Genomic DNA, 25,893 nt, shown 5'->3' with positions numbered 1-25,893 from the left:
TTTTAACTAAGGTAACCGAATACCTTTGTTTTTTTGGTTTTTTATTTTGAGCGTGAGGAAATGCACTATAGCAATTTATTGAAACCAGAGAGATGTGTCACCTTGAGAGAAAGGAATTTGGTATTAAAATCTTAGGTTTTAATAGCTAGGGGTCCCAGGAGCAGGAATAAAAGGAGTGTTTTATGTGGAGTGAGGCTGACCTACCTGGTCAAAGTTAAGGGTCATGAGAGATCCAGGTGAGATATTTCCTGATTATGGTCTGACCTCTCAATTGTTTTTCCTAAAGATTTGTGTACTCTGTTCAGCTCCCCACAAACCACTTGCTGTCTTACCTCTTCACAAATCAGCGCATGATTGTCTCCATTTTATTTTCACTTTCCTTCTGCTATTCTCCTTTACTCCTTTTGCCTCTTGCATATGTGCCCTTGTCTAAGCATTTATAAATAATACATATGTGACTGTGTATATGAATAGATATATCTATATAAATGATGATGAAGTGCAACTCGTAAGCACTGAATGTGTTTTTGTGTATGTGAGGAAGATTGGCCGTGAGCTAACATCTGTGCCCATCTTCCTCTACTTTATGTGGGATGCTACCACAGCATGGCCTGACAAGTGGTGCTGTGTCTGCGCCTGGGATCCAAACCTGCAAACCCTGGGCCACTAAAACAGAGCCAGGGAACTTAACCACTACATCACCGGGCCAGCCCCCTGAATAAATGTTTTGAAATAAATAAACAAAAACAACATCCAATAATAATTTGAAATTGGATGAATTATACTTACTATTTCTTTTCAATTTAATGATTTAACTGATGATTGATGCCTTCACTATTATATCAAAATAGAGCATGTCACAGTGCCAGTTTGTACATTAGCCATGACTCATAAGGATTGTTCAACTTCTTCATTTAGAACATATTTTTTTAGCACAATGTGTGTTGGGTACTGTTTTAGGTACTTGGACATCATCAGTGAACAAAGTAGACAAAAATACCTGCTATGTAGAACTTATAGTCCAGAGGAGGAGGAAGACAGGCAATAAATGACAAAACAACCAACTAACTAAGTAATTGACCAATTAAATAAATGATATTGTATATTAGAAGGAAATACACACTTTGAAAAATTTAGAAATAATAGGTGTGCTGTGTGTGTGTGTGTGTTGGGGGTGGGGGATTGGTACAGGTTGCAATTCCAAATAGAGTGGCCACAGTGTAGGTCTTATTGAGAAGGAGGTATTTGAGAACCCAAAGGAGCAAGTCAGGTACTAAACCAGACCGATCTTTTAAGGCTCCTCAAATCTCCCTACCAAGGGGATATCTATTCCGCCTGTGTGTAAGGTTGGTCCCAATTGTAAGCCACGACAGGGTTAAATCCAGAGGGCACCATTCCTTTCTCTTGCTGAGAGTCCAATTCAGCAGTAGAAGACAGGAGGCTTAGAGAGGCATTAGTTCTTGTACTATTGTGTAATATATAGGAAGACAGCTTTATACATTCCAAAAGTTCAAATTTCAAATATATAACATACGGCAATTAGACCATAAAAATGCACCTTGGGATGTACTATGTAATTCTCCAAAGAATCTAACTTCACAAAATGAAGTGATCTGGAAATGAGGACGAGTATCTAGTGCTCAGCCAAAATATTTCTCTGGTGACATAAGAATTGGGGAGCCAAGAACCTCATCACACACTTCAGATTTCTGGCTTCTTCCCAGGAGTCCAAACATTTGTTTCCTGAGAAATACCACTTGAATAATTTCTTGGCCTCTGGACAGGATACCACAAAGCTAAAACTGCATTGCCTGTATTTTATGAGCCAGAGTCAGGACTTTTAAATTCTTGGTATGTTTTTGCACTGTGGTGATGCAGCTGTATTTTGGATAATCTGGGCAATATTGCTTAATATTATTCTGGGAGATAAAATCTTAGGGAAGGAGCAGATTCTATAGACCCCATGGAAATTCTAAATACATTCTAATGAGTTTTAGGGTGCAAAACATAAAAAGAAAACTTCAAATCCAGGCAGATCTTACCAGAATCCTGAAGCAAGGCATCCATCTAGAGAAACAAGACGGGTCACGGGATATAAGAGATGTACTCTGAGGGGGATGGTGAAGGAGCAGTATTCATTAACCCAGAAGAGAAGCCTAAGGGATAATTTAGTAATTGCCTTAAAATGCCAATGACTCAGATGCAGATGATAGTCAATAAATACTCTCTTTATTCTTAGATGATTAAATAGACTTAAGAAAGACCATGGGAGATTTTGGTTAGACTTAAGGAATAATCTGTATTGTGAAACATTGGAAATGGTTCTTGAGGAAAATTGTGGACTCTTTTCTAGAGGGGTTTATAAATAGGATGAAATTTCATCTGTCTGTGGTGGTTTGAGCGTAGCAGCAAGATCTCGTGACTCTAAGGTTTCTTCTGTAGTACTGCATTTGGTACATCAGCTCTTTTGGAATCATGTTGTCTTTATATAATGTTGGAGTATACTGGCATGATTTGTGTTTAAACTATTTGTTAAGTGATATTTTTAAAAATATTTTTTCTGTAAACAAATTATAACCTTTAGTAGTTTCCTCCCATTTCCAACATATTGTTGTGACAGTCTGAGTAATATCTCAGTGTGTTTCTTTACTGTGTTAGTAATAATTTCATTTGTGATGATTAGTATTAATATTACCCATTCTTCTTGGAAGAAGGGAAAATAATGTGAACTATGCCAGTCCACACTACTTCTGTTATCTTAAGCATTTTGTAAAAGAAAACAGTATTTATTTGAATAATTTCCGTTCCACAGATATCATTAGGAGGTTACAACATTTAACGTTCTTTTCCTATAAGTTCATTTGCTTTTAACCCACATTCTCCTTGCATAGGACTTGTAGAGACAATTCACAAGAAGTGGCTGGATCTCACATACATTTGGAAAGGTAAGTTTTAATTTTCCTAAATTTATAATAAAATTGTATAAAATAAATGTATTTGTAATAAGGCAAAATTTATTTAAGGTATTTTTTGGAGAATAATTAGAGCTGGATATGACTTTGAATGTCATCAAGCTTATTTTACTGTTGAGGAAGTTGAGATCCAGAAAGGAAGTTTGTATCCAATGTAATAGTAGTAGCATTAGTGTGAAAACTCAGGTTTCCTAACTCACAGTCTGGTGCTGTTTACAACACACATCACTAAATATTTCTCTGTTTTGGTGGTTGTCTGGTGTGGTGGCATGAGTATGTATGTATGTGTCTGTTAGGGCTAAGATCTGTTGGTCCATAGAAGTGTGACAGCCATGTGAAAGTGAGAGACGATTCAGAAGAGTATATTCTTTAAAGAAGAGAGAGGCACAGGAAGGGTTCCATGGCAGAGGACTCATACAGAAGATATTCATTATGACTTTGGAGATGACCTTTTTCTTTTGAGACTCTTCTAGAATAAGGAGTGGGGAGGAGAAGGGAGACATACTAATTTGCCATGCATGGAAATACAAACAAATGGTTGGTATCATGGGAATTTGCCTTATATTAAATATCATAGATGATAGTTAAGAAATTAATTGTGGCATATATTGGCCACAAGAAAACCCCACCAAACCTTATGAAAAAGAATGTTCACAGCTATTGAATTTTTTCTAAGGTGTCCATAGTAAGCAGTATCTATATAGCTTGGAATTAGAGTGTCTGTGTCATTAAGTATGTGGGTGACATAGCAAATGAGAATTGTCAAGTAATATGGCACTTGAAAAGACTCATGGTAACATGGAAGGCCAATATCACTGATATATTAAATGAAGGAAATAGCAGATAGCCCAAATTTACACACAATCAAGCTACCTCATCCTAAATAAAAACCATGTTTACTGGACCCGTCTCAAGTTCTGTCTTCCTGGACAACTCAAATCCTCCCTCATATTTTTCTTCCCTCTGACCCATCTTCTCTGGTCCTACTGGTCACACACTGTGTATTAAGACTCCAAGAACTCAAAGATGGATATGAATATATTTCCTTCCCTCAAGAAGCTCACAGTCCAGTCCAGGGAGGTAGAAAGGTAAAGAGACAATTATGATGCGGTCTACTACATACTATGATAGCAGAAGTGTTTTTCCGTATGGGTCTATGGAAACCCAGGCTATGGGTTTCAGCAAGGGGATGATGTCTGAGTGGAGTTTTGAGTGATAAATAGGAAGATCTCATTATCTTCTCCTTGGATTATTGAAAGTATTTCCTAACTGGACTTCTTGCCAACATGCTTGCCTACTACATTTTGAGGGAGCTTCCAATTCAAAGGCAACGAAGCATAAGAAATTCATGGGATATTTGGGGAAATGCCAGATGTTTGGCATGAATTTATTGAGGAGTAAAGAGATCCAAGTAAAGAAGATAAGCAGAGGCTAAATCATGAGGTGTCTTGTATACCATGATCCCTGTCTTGTACAAATTGAAGAGCAGTAGAATATATCGTAAGCGGAAGACTAACCCAGTCCAATGTGAATTTTGATCTTGTGGCTGCTAAGGGGAAAATGGGTTGGAAGAGGGTAAACATGATGGCAGGAAGTCCAGTTAAGAGGCATCATGAAGATGATGACATCCTCAGCTAGGGCAGTGATGGTGGGAATAGAGAGGGGTGGACAGATTCAAGAGGTAATTAGGAATTAGTGTTAACAGGACTTGGTGTTGGGTTGATTGTGGTGGATGAAATGAAAAGAGACGACAAGGATTATCTTATCTGGCTTGAGCAACTAGATAGCAGTGCCTTTCCCTAAAGTCTGGAACACAGGAGGAGGACCAGTTCTGGATGGAGAAGGAAGATGATGAATTCAGATTTGGACAAGTTGAGTTTGACTTGCCTGTGAGACATTCAGGTGAAAATTTCCAAATTTGGTATAGTGGTCTGGAGCTTAGGAGGGTAGTGTGTACTCTACCTTCTGTGCCTCTTCTGTATGCCCTTAGAATCCATCCTCAACATCTTAGCCCTTGATGCCACACTGTCCTGGACTGTTCCTTTCTTTTCCCTTGTTTCCTTCTACTTGGTAGAGGCAGACCTCTAGGAAGGTCTGTATACCTATCTGTACCTTTTTGTTTTTTTTAAGATTGACACCTGAGCTAATATCTGTTGCCAATCTTCTTTTTTTCTTCTTCTTCTCCCCAAGGCCTCCTAGTACATAGTTGTATATTATAGCTGCAAATCTCTCTGGTTGTGCTGTGTGGGACACCGCCTCAGCATGGCCTGATGAGCGGTGCCATGTATGTGCCCAGGATCCGAACTGGCGAAACCCTGGGCCACCAAAGCAGAGCACGTGAACTTAGCCACTCTGCCATGGGGCCAGCCCCAACCCATCTGTACCTTTTGCAATGCTTACCTGACTTGTGGGCATGAGTGAGGACTTTGTAAAGGCTTCTGAAGACTTGCATTTGGCTACCTCACTGCTGAGGTCATTAGGGAAAAAATGACACTTTAATATTATTAAAAGGTTCAAAGGATATTTAAGTCTTTATAAATAGCTACAAATATCACAAATCAGGTTTACATATGTGACCCATTTTGCTTAAAATATTTGTAGGATATTCTTCATTACGCCTTTCCCCTAATTGAGGTTTTCCCACCTCTAGGAAGAAGTGGAAATGATAACTGCTTTTCTACATTGGCTTCCTTACAATCATTTATTCTACCTTCTGGATCCTTCAGATTCTGCAACCCACTCTGGCATATGGAATTAATAAACCAGGGAAGGGGTCTTGTCATTGTTATTTAGCGTTTGGCAATAACAATTATCTGTGGATGTTGTATCCTGAGACTGTCTCTGCTTCATTTTCTTCAAAGGGGAGGCCTCTTTTGTACAACAGTGGAACTTGAGGGATTTCTGTTAAGCATTTACAGAAAATAGTTCCTCCTATAAAAAAAATGCAGGAGGCTTAGGCACAATTGTTAAGTGTGGGAATGAGGTCTTTGGTGGTTTAGCAATTCTTGCTTTCCCATCTCCCTCCCATTGATACTTTGTCATTATGTTTACCCTCCCTCTTCTAGGAATTTTTATTTCATTTATGCGTGCATCCATGTATTTATACTTTCATTCCTTACACATCACTGAAATTTACCGGTCCTAGTCTCTGTACTTTGCAAAATACTCACGATAAGAATTAGTCATGCTGTGCAAATGTGAAAGACTAACACATACTTGTTTCCTCCCCACACAGACCTCTTGAGTACTTTATGTCAGTATCAATGGGTTTTTTGTTTTTTTTTTTAAGATTGGCACTTGGGCTAACAACTATTGCCAATCTTCCCTTTTGTTTTTTCTTCAAAGATTGGCACCTGGGCTAACAACTGTTGCCAATCTTTTTTTTTCCTGCTTTATCTCCCCAAATGCCCCCTGTACACAGTTGTATATCTTAGTTGCACATCCTTCTAGTTGTGGGATGTGGGACGCCACCTCAACGTGGCCTGACGAGCGGTGCCATGTCCGCGCCCAGGATCCGAACCCTGGGCCGCTGCAGCAGAGCACGTGAACTTAACCACTTGGCCACGGAGCCGGCCCCTCAATGGGTTTTTTAGAGAAAATAATTCCTGCTTTGGGTGCTCGTCACAAAGGAGTGATGTCAATATTGTGACTTGTAACCCCAGTAGGTGGCAAGGGGTAAATCTTGGCAAGTAAATGGACAGTTGGAGCTTTATTTCATTCAATACCTCCCCACCCACCCTTGTGATCAAAACCTTCCATCATCTAAATCACACATGGGCTTACTGTTTGCCAGGCACATAGTAGGTACTTTACACATATTAATTCATTTAATTCTCACTACAATCCCGTGAAGTAAGCCCTATTACTATCCCCAGTTTAAAGATGAGGGAACTGAGGCATAGAGGTGGTTATTACATTTTCTAAGGTCATACAGCTAGTAAATGGTGGTGTTCAGATTCAAACCAAGGCAATCTGACTCCAGGTTTAATGCTCTTAGACACTATACTAAGATATGAAACTGGTATGATCATTTTAGTATGTATATCTGCATTTCTTTCACCTCTTCTGTGTATTCTTCTAAATGTGTGTCACATGTGTATGCTAGAGAGCAGCCCAGAACCAAAGAAAATGGTATGAAACTTTGCTCTCAACATCTAAACACAGCACACAAGGATTAATGGGGAATCTACCAAAAAGATCAACTGAAACTAGTAGTAACAGGAAATCATTGCAACAATTGGTGACAGAAGAAAGAAGGAAGATTTTTTAAAAAGTTATTTTTAATAGCCAATGAGGTATAGTTGATATACAAAGAGCTGCACATATTTAATGTGTACAATTTGACGAGTTTAGAGGATTTTTTAAAAGATGTTCTTTTGAGTCTTGAAACTGTGAGTCTTTGAACAGCTTTCTCTTCAGGGAAATCTTCAATTATCACCCCCTAGTTGTCACATAAGCACAAAATTTAAAATTGGTCTTTAAACTTGAGTAGAAAAGGAAGAGAATGAGGTATCTATTTTTATTTTTAAGTTTTAAGTTTTTTTTCAGTTGTTTTATTGAGGTCATAATGGTTTACAACATTGTGTAACTCTGGGTGTACAATATTATTTATCAGTGTCTGTATAGACCTGCATGGTGCTCATCACCAATAGTCTAATTTTTATCCATCACCATACTTTTGTGCCCCTTTACCCCTTTCGCCCACCCCCCATCCCTCTTCCTCTCTGGGCACCACTAATCTGTTCTCTTTGTCCATGTGCTTGTTTATCTTCCACATATTAGTGAAATCATGCAGTGTTTGTCTTTATCTGTTTGGCTGGCTTATTTCCCTTAACGTAATATCCTCAAGGTCCATTCATGTTGTTGCAAATGGGACGATTTTGTCTTTTTCTAATGACTGACTAGTATTCCATTGTATATATACACCACATCTTCTTTATCCATTCATCAGTTGAAGGGCACTTGGGTTGCTTGTCTTGGCTATTGTGAATAATGCTACAATGAACATAGGGGTGCATAAGTCTCTTTGAATTGTTGATTTCAAGTTTTTTGGATAAATACCCAGTAATGGGATAGCCGGATCATAAGGTATTTCTGCTTTTAGTAGACTGAGTGACTGAATGAATGAATCACTAAATGACAGTAACATGGGGAGAAAGTAGGTCAAAGTCTGACGAAAGATTATAGAACATTTCTTCAAAGATATGCTGCCAATCTAAAATATAGTTCACAAGATCATCTTAATATTAGTGTACAAGATCCAGCTGTTCTCTTTATAGGCAATATAGCCACTTTGAAGTCAAATGTTAATATGCAGTGAATATGATCCATAAAATCTGTGGTTTTCTTCTAAATTAAATGTAAAAATTAGTAGATGAGATGGTTTTGAAATCCTGTTTAGTACCCTGTTTAAGAATTTTAAAACCCAAATGCCAATAATAGAATGACAACTTGAGAAAATATGTATTGTTGATCTTTATTTTTCCTGAAATTATGGTGTGCCCTGGCTGTCAGGAATTTTCTGCTGGTTGTCTCCAGCTGGGACTTAACTTCCTAATTTTATTAAGGCTCAATCCAAGGACACACATGTGTACACTCTGGTTTCCTGTTACTAGTTCATTAACAAGTTCATTATGTGTTTGTTCCTGTCTCAGCGTTATCAAGAGATGAATAAGGAACTTCATGATGTTATGGTAAAATTCTATATGATTGTTTCTCTGAACTCTTTTTATTGAAGAACTGTTTATTTTATAATACAATTAAATGTTAAAGGCATAAATAGGAGAGTTGTTTTGTAACTTGTACTTTTGGAAAAAAATTTAGGTAGAAAAGACTCATATCTGGAGAATAGTCTAGTCTGTTATAATGAATTTATGGAAAAAAGGCTTTTACCGTATTTCATCAATTATTTTCAAAGGATTCAAATAAATTAAACAATGTTTAATATTAAAGAGCAGTGTGATATAGTGGAAACTGATTCTTTTGTAGGCCGTTACTAACTAAATGACCTTGGGTAGATCATCTCCCCATTCAGAGTGCTGATTTCCTTGGCTGTTAAAAGAAGGTGTTAGACTAGAGTTTTTAGATTTGTTTCAGCATTGCCAGTTGAAGATTCTGTGAACATGATGCTTCCTGATCTTTCAGAGTAGAAATATCAGTTCTCATGATATGACTAATAAATATTTTATCTTGATAATTGTTGAATCTAGATAATGGATGCTTGCGGTTTCATTGTCCTATTTCTACTTTTATGTATGTTTGAATATTCTTATACAATAGCAAATTTAGAAATGTAATTGATTAATAAAATTCTTGATAGCAGGTAATATATACTACATTCAAACTGATCTTGTGAAGTCTGTTTCATGTCTATGCTGTTTTCTTCCGTTGTCTTTTGAAACAGTTATACAAAATAGCAGTCCCTCTTATGATCATTCCAGGGCCTTTTTCTCGGTTTTTAAGTAACTGTGCCATGGGTCAGATCAGATTAAAAAATGTCTCTGTGTACACATTTTCAAGGTGAAGATATCCGTTGATCGGGAAACGAGCAAAAGTTTCTTACAAGCATGATATAGTTTATACTGATTTGGCAACTCACAACATGTAATTTAGATTGGCTTAATTATCTGAAACTTATTCTTAAATCCAGGCTGATTTTTCCACTTGTCACCCTACACATTTCTAGGTCATTTCTGGAAGATAATGTGACAGACTACATCGTAGCTGAGAAAGTGTCTTTTGATGTTAAGCATTCCTGTGTTTAAATCCCTATTTCAACTGTTTCCTAAATGTGAGACCTTGGGAAAGTTTTTTAATGTCTCTGAGCCTCAGTTATATTTTCTGTAAAATGGGAATATCCGTAGTCGTATCTATGTCATGGGGTTATTGTGAGGACTAAAGAACATGGATGATCATTAAACATACTCCCTGACAGGCAGTTTAAACCAACGTCAGCCTATTCTGTCGTTATTATTTTTGTCATTTAGTTATTTGCATTATTAGAATAAACGTTATGTGTGGAGGAATTAAAAAAAAGCAAGGGAGGAAATATGACTGTTTTGGTTACCTTCACTACAAGCATTCCATACATATTTATTGAACATCTGCTGTATTCTAGGAACTGGATTTATAGAGGCACATAAGGCACACTTCTTGCTCTTAAGAAAATCACATGGTAAGGGAAGAAACAGACGCATGAGAGTTTAGAGTCAGGGCTGAACTTAAAGGAGTGACAGAGTAGGCAGTTGCTGGTATGCTGAGATTTAAAGGGAGGTCAAAACAAAAGAAAAACAAAACCATCTGGCTTGTCACCGGGTCTGAAACATCATTAGCATACTTTTTCTTTGGCCTTTACACATTCTTTATTTTTGAACTCCGTGTGCAAATGCCTTTGGGAAGGGTAACATTAAGTAATATCAATTTCACTTTAATGAAGATTTATTTCTATGTTATTTAGGGGACAAAGTAAGTTGCTATAATCCAGAGACCTGAAAATATTATGGCTCAAGCAACAGACCAAAGGTGGGCAGGCAGTGCTGCTGCAGGAGGTCCAAGGCCCAAGGTCCTTCTACCTTGTTGCTTTGCCAACTCTTAGTGTGTTGACTTTGTCTATGTGGTCAAATTTGGTTCCTACTGTCACGTCTGTGCTATAGCCTGCTGGTTGAGTGAGGGGAAAGAAGAGGACAAGAAATTTTCTTGTCAAAACATGATCCAAAGATTGCTCACATCACTGTTACTTGCAAATCATTGTTTAAATTTCCATCATATCTTTATACCAAACTGCACACGAGTCTGGAAAATATAGTCTCTAGCTGAGAGGCCATGTACACAGCTAAAACTTACTATTAAAAGGAAGAGTAGGGGAATGTATACTGGGAAACAATTAGCAGTCTCTGCCACGGTCTATCAGACAGTTTTATCTTGATAAGCTTCCTGAAAGACCTAGGCCTTTCCAAATAGGTGGGCTATATGACTCATAAAGAAACTGTTATAAAGAAGGTTGACTTGTCTGGGGTGTTTTCTGACATCAACCAATTATCCGATCTCAGATTCTCTGACCCCAACTGGGTATCCTACCATTTAATTCAATTCTGACATTAACTGTCTGTAGTTAGCCCCCACAGGTTAAAGGTCTCAGTCCCACAAGACTGTCCTCATTTCAGATGCCAGTTGAAAGTCCCAGTACTTCTGACCAACCCGCTATAAATTCGCGAGTTCTCATGACTCTTCTTAGGTTTGATAATTCCCTAGAATGACTCACAGAACTCAGGAAAACACTTTACAGTGCTTACTATTACTGGTTTATTATAAAGGATACAACTGGGGAACAGCCAAATGGAAGAGAAGCATAAGAGGTGTGTGTGTGTGTGTGTGCACGCGCGCATGTTGGGGTGAGGGAGTAATGCAGCTAGAGGAGTTTCCATTCTCTTTTCAGGCATGTCACCTTCCCACTACTTCCATGTGTTCACCAACCTGGAAGCTCTCTGCAACTAGTTGTTTAGGAGTTTTCATGGAAATTTCAGTAATGAAAGGCATGATTGATTAAACCATTGGCCATTGGTGATTGAACTCGATTTCCAGCTCCTCTCCTCTCCCTGGAGGTTGAGGGGTGGGACTGATAGTTCCAACCGTCTAATCACCTGGTTGGTTCCTCTGGCAACCAGCCCTCATCCTGAAGCTCACCAGTAGTCACCTCATTAGCATAAACTGTGGTATGGTTGAAAGGGGCTCATTACAAATAACAAAAGACACTTTTGTCACTCAGGAATTTCCAAGGGTTTGAGGAGCTCTGTGCCAGGAACTGGGGACAAAGACCAAATATATATTTATCGTACGCCAACGTCATATTATCCGGAGCAGGAGTAGCTCCCCAAACCATCTCTGCCTGAAGATGCCACTCTTTTCACCACAATGCAGGTAGAATGAGTTGTTCTCTCCTCTGAGCTCCCTAAGCTGCCAATGACTCTATCATGGTGTACTGTTCTTATCACACTGTACTGTAGTTATTCAATATTTTTTAGTTTCTATCCCTCTAACTAGAATGTGAGCTCCATGAGGTAGTATCTAATTCACCTTTGTACTTCCAGCATCTAGCTCAGTGCTTGGCACATTGTTGCTCTGTAAACCATTGAATGAATGTGAGTGAATAGAAAGCAGAGTCTGGTGCCACTGACCTCTGCTGTCTCTAGGTCTGTGTTTAAGCCTGTTTGGTGTTAATCTGGGGACTGGATCATATTGTTGCTAATTGTATTTCCCAGCTCATGTGGGTTTCCTGAGAATCTCAGCTCTGGTATCCTTCAGCTGAATCTGTGGTAGTCTGGAGGGGAATTCAGAGGTCATAATTAGTTCGTTTCAGAATAATGAAAACTGGATTTCGGGGAAAGCAGTCACTCTAGATGCCCTCTGTCTCACAGAGTGTATTCTTTATAAGACACTGCTTTTCTGTATGATATGCCAACTCTACCAAATAACTTTTCAAGTCAGTTTTTTGGGCATGTTAAGATTTTTTTAAAAAGCCCTCTGAAACTTAGAAGTTTGACATTTGCCTGAATTTTTTAAAACTGTTCTCAAATCTAGATAATTCTATTAAGAACTTTGGGTATATGTATACATTTAAATAGTCAACAGTTATTTTTATTTTTTATATTTATTTTTCTTGTTTTTGCTTATAATATCTTTTAACCTTACAAAGGAAATAACACTTTGAGGCATGAAATATTGCCTTTGCTGATTGCCTCATTTGAACAGCAGTTCAGGAATACCTATTTCCTGTTTTGATGGTCAATATAATGGGAGTTACACAGCTTTCCACAGTGAAAGAGATATCATGATCCCTGCCAGTCAACTATTTTAGCTTACTAAAGTATCAGAAAGAATCCCCACAGTAGTGTGACTGCAGGAAGAGCACTGGATTGGTATCAGGTCCACCTAGATTTTATTTCTTCTGAATTTCTGCCTTCGGGAAAGTAACTTAACCTATTGAAACTTGAGTGATATCCATTTGTAAAACTAATTAGTATCTACTTAGCTATCTCAGGAGGATAATGGATAAAACAAAGTCATATATTCGTGTCTGTTAGAGAGGCCAGAGATAGTACTTGTCTACCCTAGGTCCATGCTAGCTTCATTTCATGGTGTCAGCCTAGGAAGTCTCAGTTCTGACACAGCCCTGGCGCAATAACCATTCTCTTTTAGCAGGTAAAAGTCTGGAAATAGCCTAGTGTGTATGCCTCTGGAATCAATTTGGGCCTCAGGGAAAGTTTTTAAGCATCAGGCTTTAGCTTTTATCTCTTACCCCACCATCTGATGTTGGCTGTTTAATTGGACTTTGGCTCAGATCTGGAAGCTCAGTTCTTCCTCTGCCTCTGTATTGAAATTGGAGCCCAGGCCTAAATCCTTTTGCCTAGTTTCTGCTGGCCCCCTTCCAGGGACTGACTGTTGAGTGCTTGCAGAATCGTTTGCATCATCTTGCTCAGTTCTCTCAGAAGAATGATTTGATCCCAACAGTCCTGAGAACTTTCCCACCCTGAGGCTTTGATATACTTCTTCATTCCACACCCCTTGGGTAGCACTGACCCTGGCCTGCATGAAATGTGGGTTTATATCCTTTCTCAACTTTGGTGTGGACCAGCTTCCAGCTAGAGAGGAACTGCTACAACTAGTCTTATCCAGCCTCCTTTCTCTGCACCAATCAGATTTACTCCCCAATTCTCTTTTTCTTTATTGTAACATGCCTTGTATCTGGGGCAGAGTAATGACTGCTAAGGTACAAGCACACAAGTATCATTGGCAATTTCTATTGATGTCACTAGAAATCCATCAAATAGGACTTTTAGCATATTAAAATGAGTTGTCTTTTTAGTGTCTTTCTCTTCACACCAAGAAGTAAAGCTTAGCCTATGCTTTCACTGATTAAGTTATCAAATCAGGACGAAAGTTCGTATCTAACCAACTTTAACATCTGAGGCATGGTACATTATTGTTTCCAACTGCATTTTATTAACTATATTTAACTTATGGTTTGCATGTCTATAAATAAATGCACTGTATCATTCCAAGAAATTATGCTCCTATTTTTTGGATTATACCTCGCCACTATACTGTATAGTATAATGAAATATTTGCAAGGGCCAGAAGATTTGGGGGAAAGAGGAATCTTGAAGAAAACTTCCTGAGGAGTATTTTTCTTTTTTGTAGATGAAGATAAATGAGTTAATTGGAATTGCAATCACAGGAAGAGGAAAGATTTTGAATCTAGGTTTCCATTTTCTTACTATCATGTCAGCAAATTCTGATTATAAATTTCCTCATGTAGGCCTAATAAGTAATTTCTGTCAAAAATGATTGTGAAAGAACCAACCTAGCTGACATCTGAAAAGCAGATATCAAACTCCCTAAGCAATTCTCAGTTTCTTCCCACCTTCCAAATTCAATTTAAGTTGAAGCATTAACTTAATACCAATGAATAAAAAAGAAAAAAAAGTCTTAGGGTCAAACATAAAGTTAGTAATGGAGAGAAGATTGCATCCATGATCCCCTCTTCATTCAGACTTTTTGCTTTTTACTTATTTATTCACATATTTCACATAAAATATATCTTTGGTATCAGAGAGAAGTTATCAGGTCTGAACCTGTGTTCCAAAGCAAGGAAGATACTTTTTATTCATTGGAATATTAGGTGGTGTATAGACCGGATCCAATCTCAATTCACTTCTATTTTGGAATAAATCACTGACATCATTTCATCTACTTTAGAAAAGCATCAAAAATATTCTTATGACTTTGCATAGTTCCTGGACATGGAGATTAAATCAGAGGTGGATAAAAACTGTGGAAACTTGAAGGATGAGGGACAATTTGGTGATCTGAATTTCTTTCTTTAATTTTATCTGGCTGAAATAAAATCTTGTTTGTTTATGTAAAGAAATACTTGATAAGCTTTTGGTAGAAAAAATATACATGACACTTATTGAATTTTAATTACAACACCAAGGATTTTAGAAACCAGAGAAACCTTAGACATCATCTAGTTCTGAATGCTAATTTTAAATATGTAAAGCTGACCATTTCTTAGGGAAAATGCAGAGGCAATTTTTATTTGGAAACAAAGGATAGACTAGATGACATCTGAGGTTCCATTCAATAAATCTTTTGAAACTGAAGCCAAGAGGTGTTGAGGAAATTGCCCAAGGTTACCTGGCTGATTGTGGCAGAGAGAGCCTAAAATAGAATCCGGGTTTCCAGATTCCTTGTCCATTTATGACTCTTGTCATACCTAAAGGTATTTGAAACTCAAAACACTGAAGTACTTTGGATAGCGCAATATAGCAAACAATGTAAACCTGGCAATCACATACTTACTTTTGGATTATCTTTTAATTTCCAATCTGGTGAGTCACATAGTGAAATAACGTTGGCATAAGGCCATATCAAGAAAATGAAATGCCGTATCAGGAACTAATTAAAAGGGAAAGAAAATCACTCAGATGAGCTCTGTGATTTCCTCTGAATCTTTTGACAAATATATCCTTGAATGCTGACTTGCTTTGAATGCAAATTTTCTCATGACAGTTGGTACATTTGGTGGATAAAACAGAGCTCCTCCTACAAAAAGCCTTCACTTCTAAGGTCATTTGAAATCCATTAAGCTAAGAAGCTGTTCACTGAGACAGATTTCGGTGGTATTGCAGAAGAATTTGATTATAACTGGACACATTATTCACTTATAGTAAGTATGGAACTTAAATTTGGGGAAAGGAGTGTGGGGAGGAGAGGTAACTTGTTTTGAATAATTGTTTTACTTTCTTCACCTTTTTAAAAATGGGCTCATAAAACTTTTTTGTGGCAAAAATAGATTGTTTAACTTGACATAATATTAATTTGGGGAAATGTTACATTTTTGTTGCATGAAGCTAACAGGTGCTGGATAATCAGTATAAATAAGACTTTTGCCTTTAATTTTTATTGTTGTTTTCTTATTAGCTTTTATTTTCTATAAAATTATACTTCTTATAAGAAAACCTGGTCCTTTGGAATTAGTAAGGATAGTTGAATTTTAGAATTGAGGTTTTCTGAGATTATGTTATGTATGATTATTTTCTATAAATGAGAATCCTCCACTTTGTAGAAACTTTTTTCTCTTAAGCTCAGAAATAACCATAGAGCTCCTCTAAAATGAATGATTTAGTTAATCTTTATATGATGTTTCGATTAAATTTATGGAATCATGCATATCCTCTATATGTGGTAATTTCATTTATTTGTATAATTATGGTTACATAATATAGTTTTGGTTGTTAGTGCCATGGAGTTGATTCTGACTCCTAGCGAAACTGTGTACAGCAGAATGGAACCCTCCCCCATCTTTTTGCACCATTCTCTCACCTTCCAGGGCTGTATCAGACAACGCTGTGTTGCTATTCATAGGGTTTTAATGGCCAATTTCTTTTGTAAATGGGTGGCCAGATCCTTCTTCCTAGTCTGTCTTAATCTGGAAGCTCCACTGAAACCTGTCCACCATGGATGACCGTCCTGGTATTTGAAATGCTGGAGGCAGAGCTTTCAGCATCACAGCAACATGCAGCCGCCACAGTATGAAAACTGACAGATGGGTGGTGTGGTTCCCTGACTGGGAAATGAACCCAGGCTGTGGTAGTGACAGCACAAATCTTAACTACTAGACTACCAGGGCTAGCTACACATATAGTAGGGTTATTAAAATAAAAGTTCCAGGGGCCGGCCTCATGGTGTAGTGGTTAAGTTCATGTGCTCTGCTTCAGCAGCCCAGGGTTTGCAGGCTCAGATCCCTGGTGTGGACCCAGCACTGTTCATCAAGCCATGCTGTGGCGGCATCCCACGAAAAAATAGAGGGAGATTGGCACAGATGTTAGCTCAGCAGCAATCTTCCTGAAGCAAAAAGAGGAAAATTGGCAACAGATGTTAGCTCAGGGCCAATCTTCCTCACAAAAAAAGTTCCAATTTTCACTGCTTTTGCTCTGAAATGAACTAGCGTCTTATACATTTGATGCTTGTTTTCTTTTAAAAGAATACGTAGTTAACACTTAAATCTGACCATCGCTTTTACACATTGCTCTCACTTCGGATGCTTCCAGATTAGTTTTTTTTTTTTTAATGTAAAAGGGTATATAAAACCAAGACATGAATACAAAGGATTTACCAGCTGTTTTTGATAAAAATTTTATTAAAATATAGAATGTTTTAAAGAGCTCAAGACTTAAGTATGTTGCATGGATTTGTTGTGGTTATTATTAGTAGTAGTATTACTAAAGAATAATAAACTAAGAACTAAGAGATCTGGTTTTGAGTTCTAGATCTTCCCCATATAGCTCTGTGACCTTGGGTTGGACATCGCACCCTCTCTCTATCTTAATTTCTTCTATAAAATGAGCCAGATCTCGTGACTCTGTGTGATGTAATGAAAGGCAATAGAAATGATTATTTAAACAGTAGGATTAAACAAAGGAGAGGCAGAACAGCTATTGGATTGTTTTAAATGTTTTTAATGCTAAGATCTTACTTGTAAATGAAAAGCTGCTTTCAGGGTAATTTTGGAAAATCAGAGAAATATCACTTATATTTTGCTACAAGTTGGAGGAGTGGGGGTGGAGTGGGTTGCTTGTTTCTTTTGCTGTACTTTTCAGAGTGTCTTCGAGGAATTGATAGCAGGTGTCTCCTGGATATTGGAGAAGTGGAAGACAACTGATAACAATTGAGTTATTATGCCCACTATGCTGCAGACATTTTATATGCAGTATCCCATTTAGTCATTTCCTAAACCCCAAGTATTATTGCCTTCATTTTATAGATAAGAAAATTGAGGTAGAGACAGCTGAAGTGTCTTTCCCAGATCTGTGTGGCTGCAATGTCTGTACTCTTTCCATTATTCTGTGCTGTCTCTAGGGTCACGTTGAGGCCCCAATGCTGAGGAGATAAGCTCTTTGGAGTTATGTCTTCTATTGTTTCTGTGGGATCAAGACTTATGCTGGGGAGATGGATAACGTACAGGGTCATAGGTAGGTTGGCAGGTGCCTACATGGTATGATTTGGGAGGCAATTGACAGGTGTCTGCCCACAAATATTATCTTCATTGGCTTGTCAAAGTCACTTTGCCTGAGATTTTACCACTAAAATTGTTACTTTGTTTTGTTTTTCTTTGCCAGTGGGGAAGTCGGGAAGACTTGCAAATACGTGTACCTCTAGGAGGGCTTATGTATTAAATCTTTTATCACTTAAGCCGTGTCTTAGCAGGCGGCATGGAATTGGAGACAGAGCTCAGATTTTGGAGCCAGGAAGACTTGGAATTGAAGTCTGATTCCACTATGTCCTAGCTGTTTAATTTGCACGTGATACTTAATCTCTTAGAGTTTTTCTTTCTTTTTTTTCTTTTTTGAGGAAGATTAGCCCTGAGCTAACTGCTGCCAATCCTCTTCTTTTGCTGACGAAGACTGGCCCTGAGCTAATATCCATGCCCATCTTCCTCTACTTTATATGTGGGACTCCTGCTACAGCATGGCTTTTGCCAAACAATGCCATGTCCGCACCCGGGATCTGAACTGGCAAACCCTGGGCCGCCAAGAAGCAGAACGTGCAAACTTAACCACTGCACCACCGGGCCGGCCCCACTAATTACTTCTTGTTTCCAAGTACAACAGTCACATTTCAGTTCTTGCCTTACTTTCCCCCACACCCTCCCTTTGTTGGCCTGTAAGGGACTGACTTTTGAATAATTTTTCCTTGAAATCTTCTGCTTGATTAGTTTCTATGATAACACTTCCTCCTGTCAGTACCACTTATTACCCTCAGGATTAAGTCCAAAGTCTTTTAACATGACTCAGAAGGCATGCCTATGTACATCTTACACTGCAGGCAAAACAAACCACTTGTGGATCCCTGAATTCATTAAGCTTTCTCACTTCCCTGCTTTTGCTTAATCAGTTATCATTGAGGAGAAATCCTTCCCCTGAATTTCCCCTTGCCCTCTCTGCAAACACCTACTCCTTATTTATGTAATAGTTTAAGTACTACTTCCTCTAAGGACTCTTACTTAACTACCACCACTCCCAAAACCAGGTTAAGTACCTGTCTTCTGTGCTTCTAAGTGCCTACCTCTCCTGGAACTTAATACACCTTATTATAGTTGAAGTTAGTATGAAATTAATCCACAAACTTGGGTACAAAAGAAATTTCACATTTTAAAATGTTCTCTAAGCTACCTTGTATGCAGCATTCTGCCAGGAAAGTAAGATATGCAATTTTCATCAATACTCGAGCCTCCTACTGGGTTATGTAAATATTCTGAGGCCTTAGGTAACACCAAAATGCTGAGGAGGCCCTTTTTTGGTGATTGATCATAAGTTTTCTATCAACTCTCTGATATAGTCTCTGATATACCATTTTGTCTCAACCCGGGATAGTCCTTTCAGGTTTGTTGCTGCTGCTTCTATGCCATGCTTTTGGGGGCTAGATCATTGCTGAGATTGCGTCCCCTGTGTCTAGGTCCCAGCACTCTCACTGAACCTCCTCTGAAGTTTTGCCCCCTTCCTAAGCTGCTGCCGTCAAATGTTGAGCTGTTCTCCCTGCCACCTCTAATCCCTACCAGACTCTTGACTTCTTTTTGTCTAAAGTATATGTCCCTTTCCCTCCTCCATTCATCTGTCCCCTTGAGACCCTCATTGGCACTCCCAGGCATAATCTCTTCCATGAGCTTGGGTTTGGAGGATACCAAAGCCGGGAAGGTAAGTCTCTGTGAACAGCTTCTGCTTTTGATCCTTGCAATAGGGGAGGAAGGATCCCCTTGGATGAAGCAATGAAGAATAAAAAGGCCTGGCTATGGACCTACCCTACTTGTCGGCAGCCATGCTGTGGCAGTGATCCACATACAAAATAGAGGAAGATTGGCACAGATGTTAGCTCAGGGCTAATCTGCCTCAAGCAAAAAGAGGAAGACTGACAACAGATGTTAGCTCAGAGTGATTCTTCCATAGCAAAAAAAAAAAAAAAAAAAAAAGTTCTGGCTATCTTCTTGAAATGGGAGGGAGAAGTGAAAAAACTTAGAGCAAAATACAAATAATTGTCTCAGAATATGTTGCCACCTAGTTGTCTATTTATGAGACTCTCCCCTTCACTAAATTGTCTTTTTTTTCTTTTTATTAAAAGATTGGCACCTGAGCTAAGATCTGTTGCTGATCTTTTTTTTCTATTTCTTCTCCCCAAAGCCCCCCAGTACATAGCTGTATATTCTAGTTGTAAGGTCCTTCTGGTTGTGCTGTGTGGGACACTGACTCAACATGGCTTGATGAGCAGTGCTAGGTCTGCACCCGGGATCCGAACCTGTGAAACCCTGGGCTGCTGAAGCAAAGTGTGTGAACTTGGCTACAGGACCAGCCCCAATTGTGTCTTTTAATATACTGCAGAATTTCATTCCCTAATATGTTAGTAGAGAGTACAGAGGAAACTCACAGAATCTAGTCTAGGAGGGGGACTACGGAAAGTGTATAGAAGGAAGTGCTACCTGAGCTAAATCTCAGTGACCAGGGGTAATCAGTGACTAGGCTAGGTAAAGCAGGATTGGTGTCAGGGGACCTGTATGGATGAAAGCTTAGAGACAAAAGAAGACCCCACTTTTCAAGATCTATAGATAGAAAATGAGACTAAAGTGTGGGTAACGTCCAGACAATGGAAAGTGTTAATTGCCACGCTAAAGAGTTTGCACTTTATTTTATGAGAGGCTATACAGCATAGAGGGTAGGGCACAAACTCTTGAAAACACTTGCTTGGCTTTGAATCTGGCTCCACCACTGACTACCTATGAGACCCTGGGATAATCATTTAGCTTCTCTGTGCCTCAGTTTCCTTATTGGTAGAAAAGGATTACATCAGTACCTATCTCCTAATGCTGTTGTGAGGATTAAGTGAATTAATACAGTGAAGTGCTTATAGAAGCACTGGCACACCGTGAACTCATTGAATTGTGAGCTATTATTATAAATTATTCTGTAGAGCCATGGGAAGCTAGTGAAGGAGTTTGAATGGACATATTTGTGTTTTGAAAATGTCACACTGACTACAGCATGGAAAAATGGCCTGATTCTGACTTATTGTAAGGTGGAAATGCATCAAAATTTGTACTAGTTTTGCTGTCGCACCTCAAATATGTTTGTACAGGAAAAGCACAGTATATATAGGTTCAGTAGTATTGCAGTTGATCAGTCAAGAGGTGATGACAGCTAGGATCGTGGCAGTGAAGATGGAGAGATATGGATGGATCCTAAAGGCATTTAGAGAATAGAATCTTTATGATGTTGTGTATGTGTATGAAATGGTGATTGAAGATAAATGACAGAAAGAAATCTAAGATGACTCCTATGTTTCTGTTTTAGGACATTTCTTGGGAAGTCATGTTACCATTTGGTACTGGAAATAGAGGAAAGGAAGATGATGATAAGTTGCATTAATGTTTTGAGTATTGAAAATTCCCATGTGTATTTATATTCTTTGAAACAGAGAAACCGAATTACATCATCCATCAGTGTTTTGAAATCATGTATTGAAGGATTATCTGGATATTTTAAGATAATCTGCATGAGTGGAACTTATCACTGTTCCAGGGAAGATACGCTTTCTTCTCCGTGCCTTTCTTTGATATGCACAAGTTTGTTACTTGCATAGCTTAAAAATGTTACAGTAGTACCCCCTTATCAATGGTTTCATTTTCTGAAGTTTCAGTTACCCACAGTCAGTCATGGTCCAAAAAATGTTAAATGGAAAATTCCAGAAATAAATAATTCATAAGTTTTAAATTATGTGCCATTTGGAGTAGTGTGATAAAATCTTGCACTGCCCCACTCTGTCCTGCCAGACTGTAAATTATCCCTTTGTCCAGCATATCCATGCTGTATCTGCTAACCACCTGTTAGTCACTTACTTGCCATCCCGGTTATCTGATTGACTATTGGGGTATCGCAGTGCTTGTGTTCAAATAACCCTTATTTTGTTAATAATGGCCCCAAAGTGCAAGAGTAGTGTTGCTGGCAGTTCAGATATGCCAAAGAGAAGCCATAAATTACTTCCTTTAAGTGAAAAGGTGAAAGTTCTCGACTTAATAAGGAAAGAAAAGAAACTGTATGCTGAGGTTGCTAAGATCTTTGGTAAGAATGAATCTTCTATCCATAAAATTGTGAAGAAGGAAAAAAAATTTGTACTAGTTTTGCTGTCGCACCTCAAATATGTTTGTACAGGAAAAGCACAGTATATATAGGTTCAGTAGTATCCTCAGTTCCAGGCTCCACTGTGGGTCTTGGAACGTATCCCCTGTGCATAAGGGGGGACTACTGTATTGAGAATTCTTTGGGGACTGATGTTGTGGAAGTATCAAAGTACCATGATGAGCGCTGGTAAATTTATTTTGGATCAGAAGTCTGTCAGCTTTCTAAAATGAGACATCTCTGGAAATAATACTTTACAGTCTTAAAGTCATAACAGTTCATTAATTCATTCACCATACGATTATTGCCTACTGTGTGACAGACATTATGCTAATACAAAAGCAGAAGCAGTTCCTGCTCTCATGGACCTTACAATTAACCAGAAGTGATGGACATTATTCACGTTATCACAATGATAAATGTATAATTTTTAATTCTGACTACTATGAAGGAAATTTTCCAGCGGCGGTATATTATGAATTAAAAGCACAGGTTCTAGAATGAGACTGATTGGGCTCCAATCCTGCTTCCTCCTACATACTATCTGTGTACTCTTGGGCCAGTTATTTAACCTCTCTGTGTCTCAGCCTCTTGTGTAAAATGGAGATAATAATATGAGTAGAAGTTAACTAGTCCAAGGAGGGTTAGAGGGAGATATGAATATTCCAGGCAGCTGGAGCAGCATGTGCACAGGCCCTGTGGTGAGAGTGCAGAGCAAAAAATAGGAGAATGCATAAAAAGTGTCTGTAGAAGTAGTCAGGTGCCACAATATTTAGGATTTTGAGGACCAAGTAAAAAATTTTTATCTTTATCCCAAAATAAGAAGGAAGCCATGAAGAATTTTTGGCAGGGAAGTTGTATAATCAGATTTGTATTTGGAAAACAGAAAAAAGGCACTCTGCCTGTGGTGTGGAAATAAAGTGAGGCCAGAGTAAATTTAGGGAGATGCATTAAGAAGCTAATTTCAAGGGATGTTTGAAAAGTGGATCTAACCTAATTCCCATTGATGAATGAATAAAGAAGATGTGGTCTATATATATATTGTGTGTGTGTGTATATATATATCTATCTATCTATATATATATAGTATATTACTATATATAATATATAGTATATATAGCATGCAATCTATATAGTATATTGTGTATATATTTACACAATATATATTTTATAGTATATTGTAGTATATATATATAATGGAATACTGCTCAGCCAGAAAAAAAGGCAAAATCTTCCCATTTTTGACGACATGGATGGACCTTGACGGTATTATGCTGACTGAAATATGTCAGAGAGAGAACGACGGTACCATATGATTTCACTCAGATATGGAAGATAACAACAACAACAACAAACAAACACATAGATACAGAGAACAGATTTGTGGTTAACAGATGGGAAGGGGGTAGAGGGTGGGTTAAATGGGTAAAGGGGGTCATTTGTATGGTGACGGATGGAAACTAGACTTTTGGTGGTGAACATGATGTGGTGTATACAGAAGCTGAATTATCATGTACACCTGAAATCTATATAATGTTATAAACCAATGTTACCATAATTGAAAAAAATGAATCAAATTTGATTATGAATTGGACATGGGAGATGTACGTGTCAGATGTCTAGGGTGACTCTTTGGTTTCAGGCTTGTACTGTTGAATGGACACCACTGCCAACCAGTTAGATGAGACTAATACACCTTGAAACTACTACACCTATGGCAAGAGGCCCCTTTTTCAGATGGAAGACCATGATTTTGGTGTTTGACGTTTTTCACTTGAGGTGTATTTGAGAGTTTCTAGTGAAGATATTGAGAAAGCAATTAGACATACAAGCCTGAAGCTCAGAACAGTAGTTTGGATGAGAGATATATGTTTGAAAATCATTGGCATATCGATGGTAATGGAAGCTGTGGAAGTAGACAAAATTACCTAGAGAGAACATAGAGTCAGAAGAGATGAGGGCCTGAAAGAACTTTGATATTTAGTGTTAAGATAAGTAAAAGATGAGCTTAAAAATGAAATGAAAAGAGTCACCAGAGAGAGAGAAGGAAAACTGGGAAACTGTTGTCAGAAAAGCCAAGGGAAGAGAGTTTCGAGAAGGATGGTGGTAAACAGGTGAATGCCACTGAGAGAGAAACAAGATTGGGATAAAAAAATATGGATTGGATTTAGTACCATGGATGTCATTAATTATTCTAGTGGGACCTGTTTCAGGAGAGTCATAGATTGGTGGTGGGATGAAGGAAGAAGCCAGAAGGAAATGGAGTGATGAAGAGTGAGTGAGAGGTGTGAAGAAAATAGCAAGTATAGACAACTCTTTCTGGAAATTTGGCTGTGAATAAGATGGGAATATTGGAGCAGTAACTGGAGGTAAATTTGTGGGCAATGCAGTTTATTTTTTTTAAGTTTGGGGAGAAATAAGCATGTTTAAATGCTAATGGGATGTATCCAGCTGAGACGTGGATATCCATAACACACATCTTATGTATGTTGAAGATATATAAAAGAGAAGAAAAAAGTTAAATTGTAAGATTCCTGATAATGTGAGCAGGGTTGGAATTCAAAACACGTATGAGGAGGTTTTTTCTTTTTTTTTTAAAGATTGGCACCTGAGCTCACAACTGTTGCCAATCTTTTTTTCCTGCTTTTTCTCCCCAAATCCCCCAGTACACAGTTGTATATTTTAGTTGTGGGTCTTTCTGGTTGTGCTATGTGGGATGCCGCCTCAATGTGGCCTGATGAGCGGTGCCATGTCCACGCCCAGGATCTGAACCAGTGAAACCCTGGGCTGCCGAAGTGGAGCGCGCAAAATTAACCACTTGGCCACGGGCTGGCCCCCAAAACACACACGAGGAGTTTTACCTTGGATAATAAGAAATATTATCTCCTTTATTATAGCAGGAGGGAAGGAAGAGAAGGTGTGGGGAAAATGTGGAATCAGAAAGATGAGGGGATTTCCATCTGAGCTTCAATTTTGTTTTTAAAGAGGAAAGGTCATTTGCTGAGGTGGGGGGGAGGGGATGAGAAGATTGAAGATATTGGTAAAAGTTTGTAATTGTTGTCAAGAATGGAATAAAGTTGAATGGAGACATGTAATAGCGTTTCTGAGTCATACTGTGATTTTATTTAAAATTGAATACTATGTATTTATCATGAAACTAATCTGTTGTGAGACTTTTTCCATCAGCACTCACCTGCTCAGGTACAGGTGCCGAGAAAACCTGAGAGTAGGGTTCATTTAGAGTTGGGATTTTGTTAGGAAGTTATGATAAAAGGCAGAGGGGCAGGTTTAGTTTGGGGTATGGAAGCTAATGTGGATTGAGTAAAGAAAGGAAGAAGACAAAGTCTGGCTGATGGATTTGGAAAAAACAGTCAGGTCTTTGCAAAGCTGAAAAATGATCACAGTGGCAGTACTTAAAAATGTAAGCTAGTTGGCACTGGCCCCATGGCCGAGTGGTTAAGTTCGCGTGCTCTGCTTCGGCAGCCCAGGGTTTTGCCGGTTCGGATCGTGGACATGGACATGGAACCACTCGTCAGGCCACGCTGAGGCAGTGTCCTGCATGCCACAACTAGAAGGACCCACAACTAAAAATATACAGCTATGTACCGGGGGGGGGGGGGGGAGGGTTTGGGAGGAAGAAGGAAGTATAAAATCTTAAAAAAAAAAAGTAAGCTAGAATGAAAGGAGATAATGGGAAA

General features: G+C 38.5%; 1 protein-coding gene across 3 annotated transcripts in view; it reads left to right on the top strand.

Moving 5' to 3' along the window:
- Positions 1 to 2,808: 2,808 nt before the first annotated feature.
- Positions 2,809 to 25,893, top strand: part of IL13RA2 (interleukin 13 receptor subunit alpha 2) — a 47,234-nt gene continuing 24,149 nt past the window's right edge. The window contains exon 1 of one of the 3 annotated variants that reach the window (XM_070502504.1): positions 2,809 to 2,945. The gene's annotated coding sequence lies outside the window, so the exon portion shown is untranslated. Of the gene's footprint in view, positions 2,946 to 15,562; positions 15,700 to 25,893 lie in introns of those variants that run through there. The other 2 variants (XM_070502502.1, XM_070502503.1) reach the window with 2 other exon arrangements.

Source organism: Equus asinus, chromosome X (genome assembly GCF_041296235.1).
Source record: "Equus asinus isolate D_3611 breed Donkey chromosome X, EquAss-T2T_v2, whole genome shotgun sequence".
NCBI lineage: Eukaryota > Metazoa > Chordata > Mammalia > Perissodactyla > Equidae > Equus > Equus asinus.
Note: the sequence above shows the minus strand (reverse complement) of the source record. Positions and strands in the feature narration are given on the sequence as shown.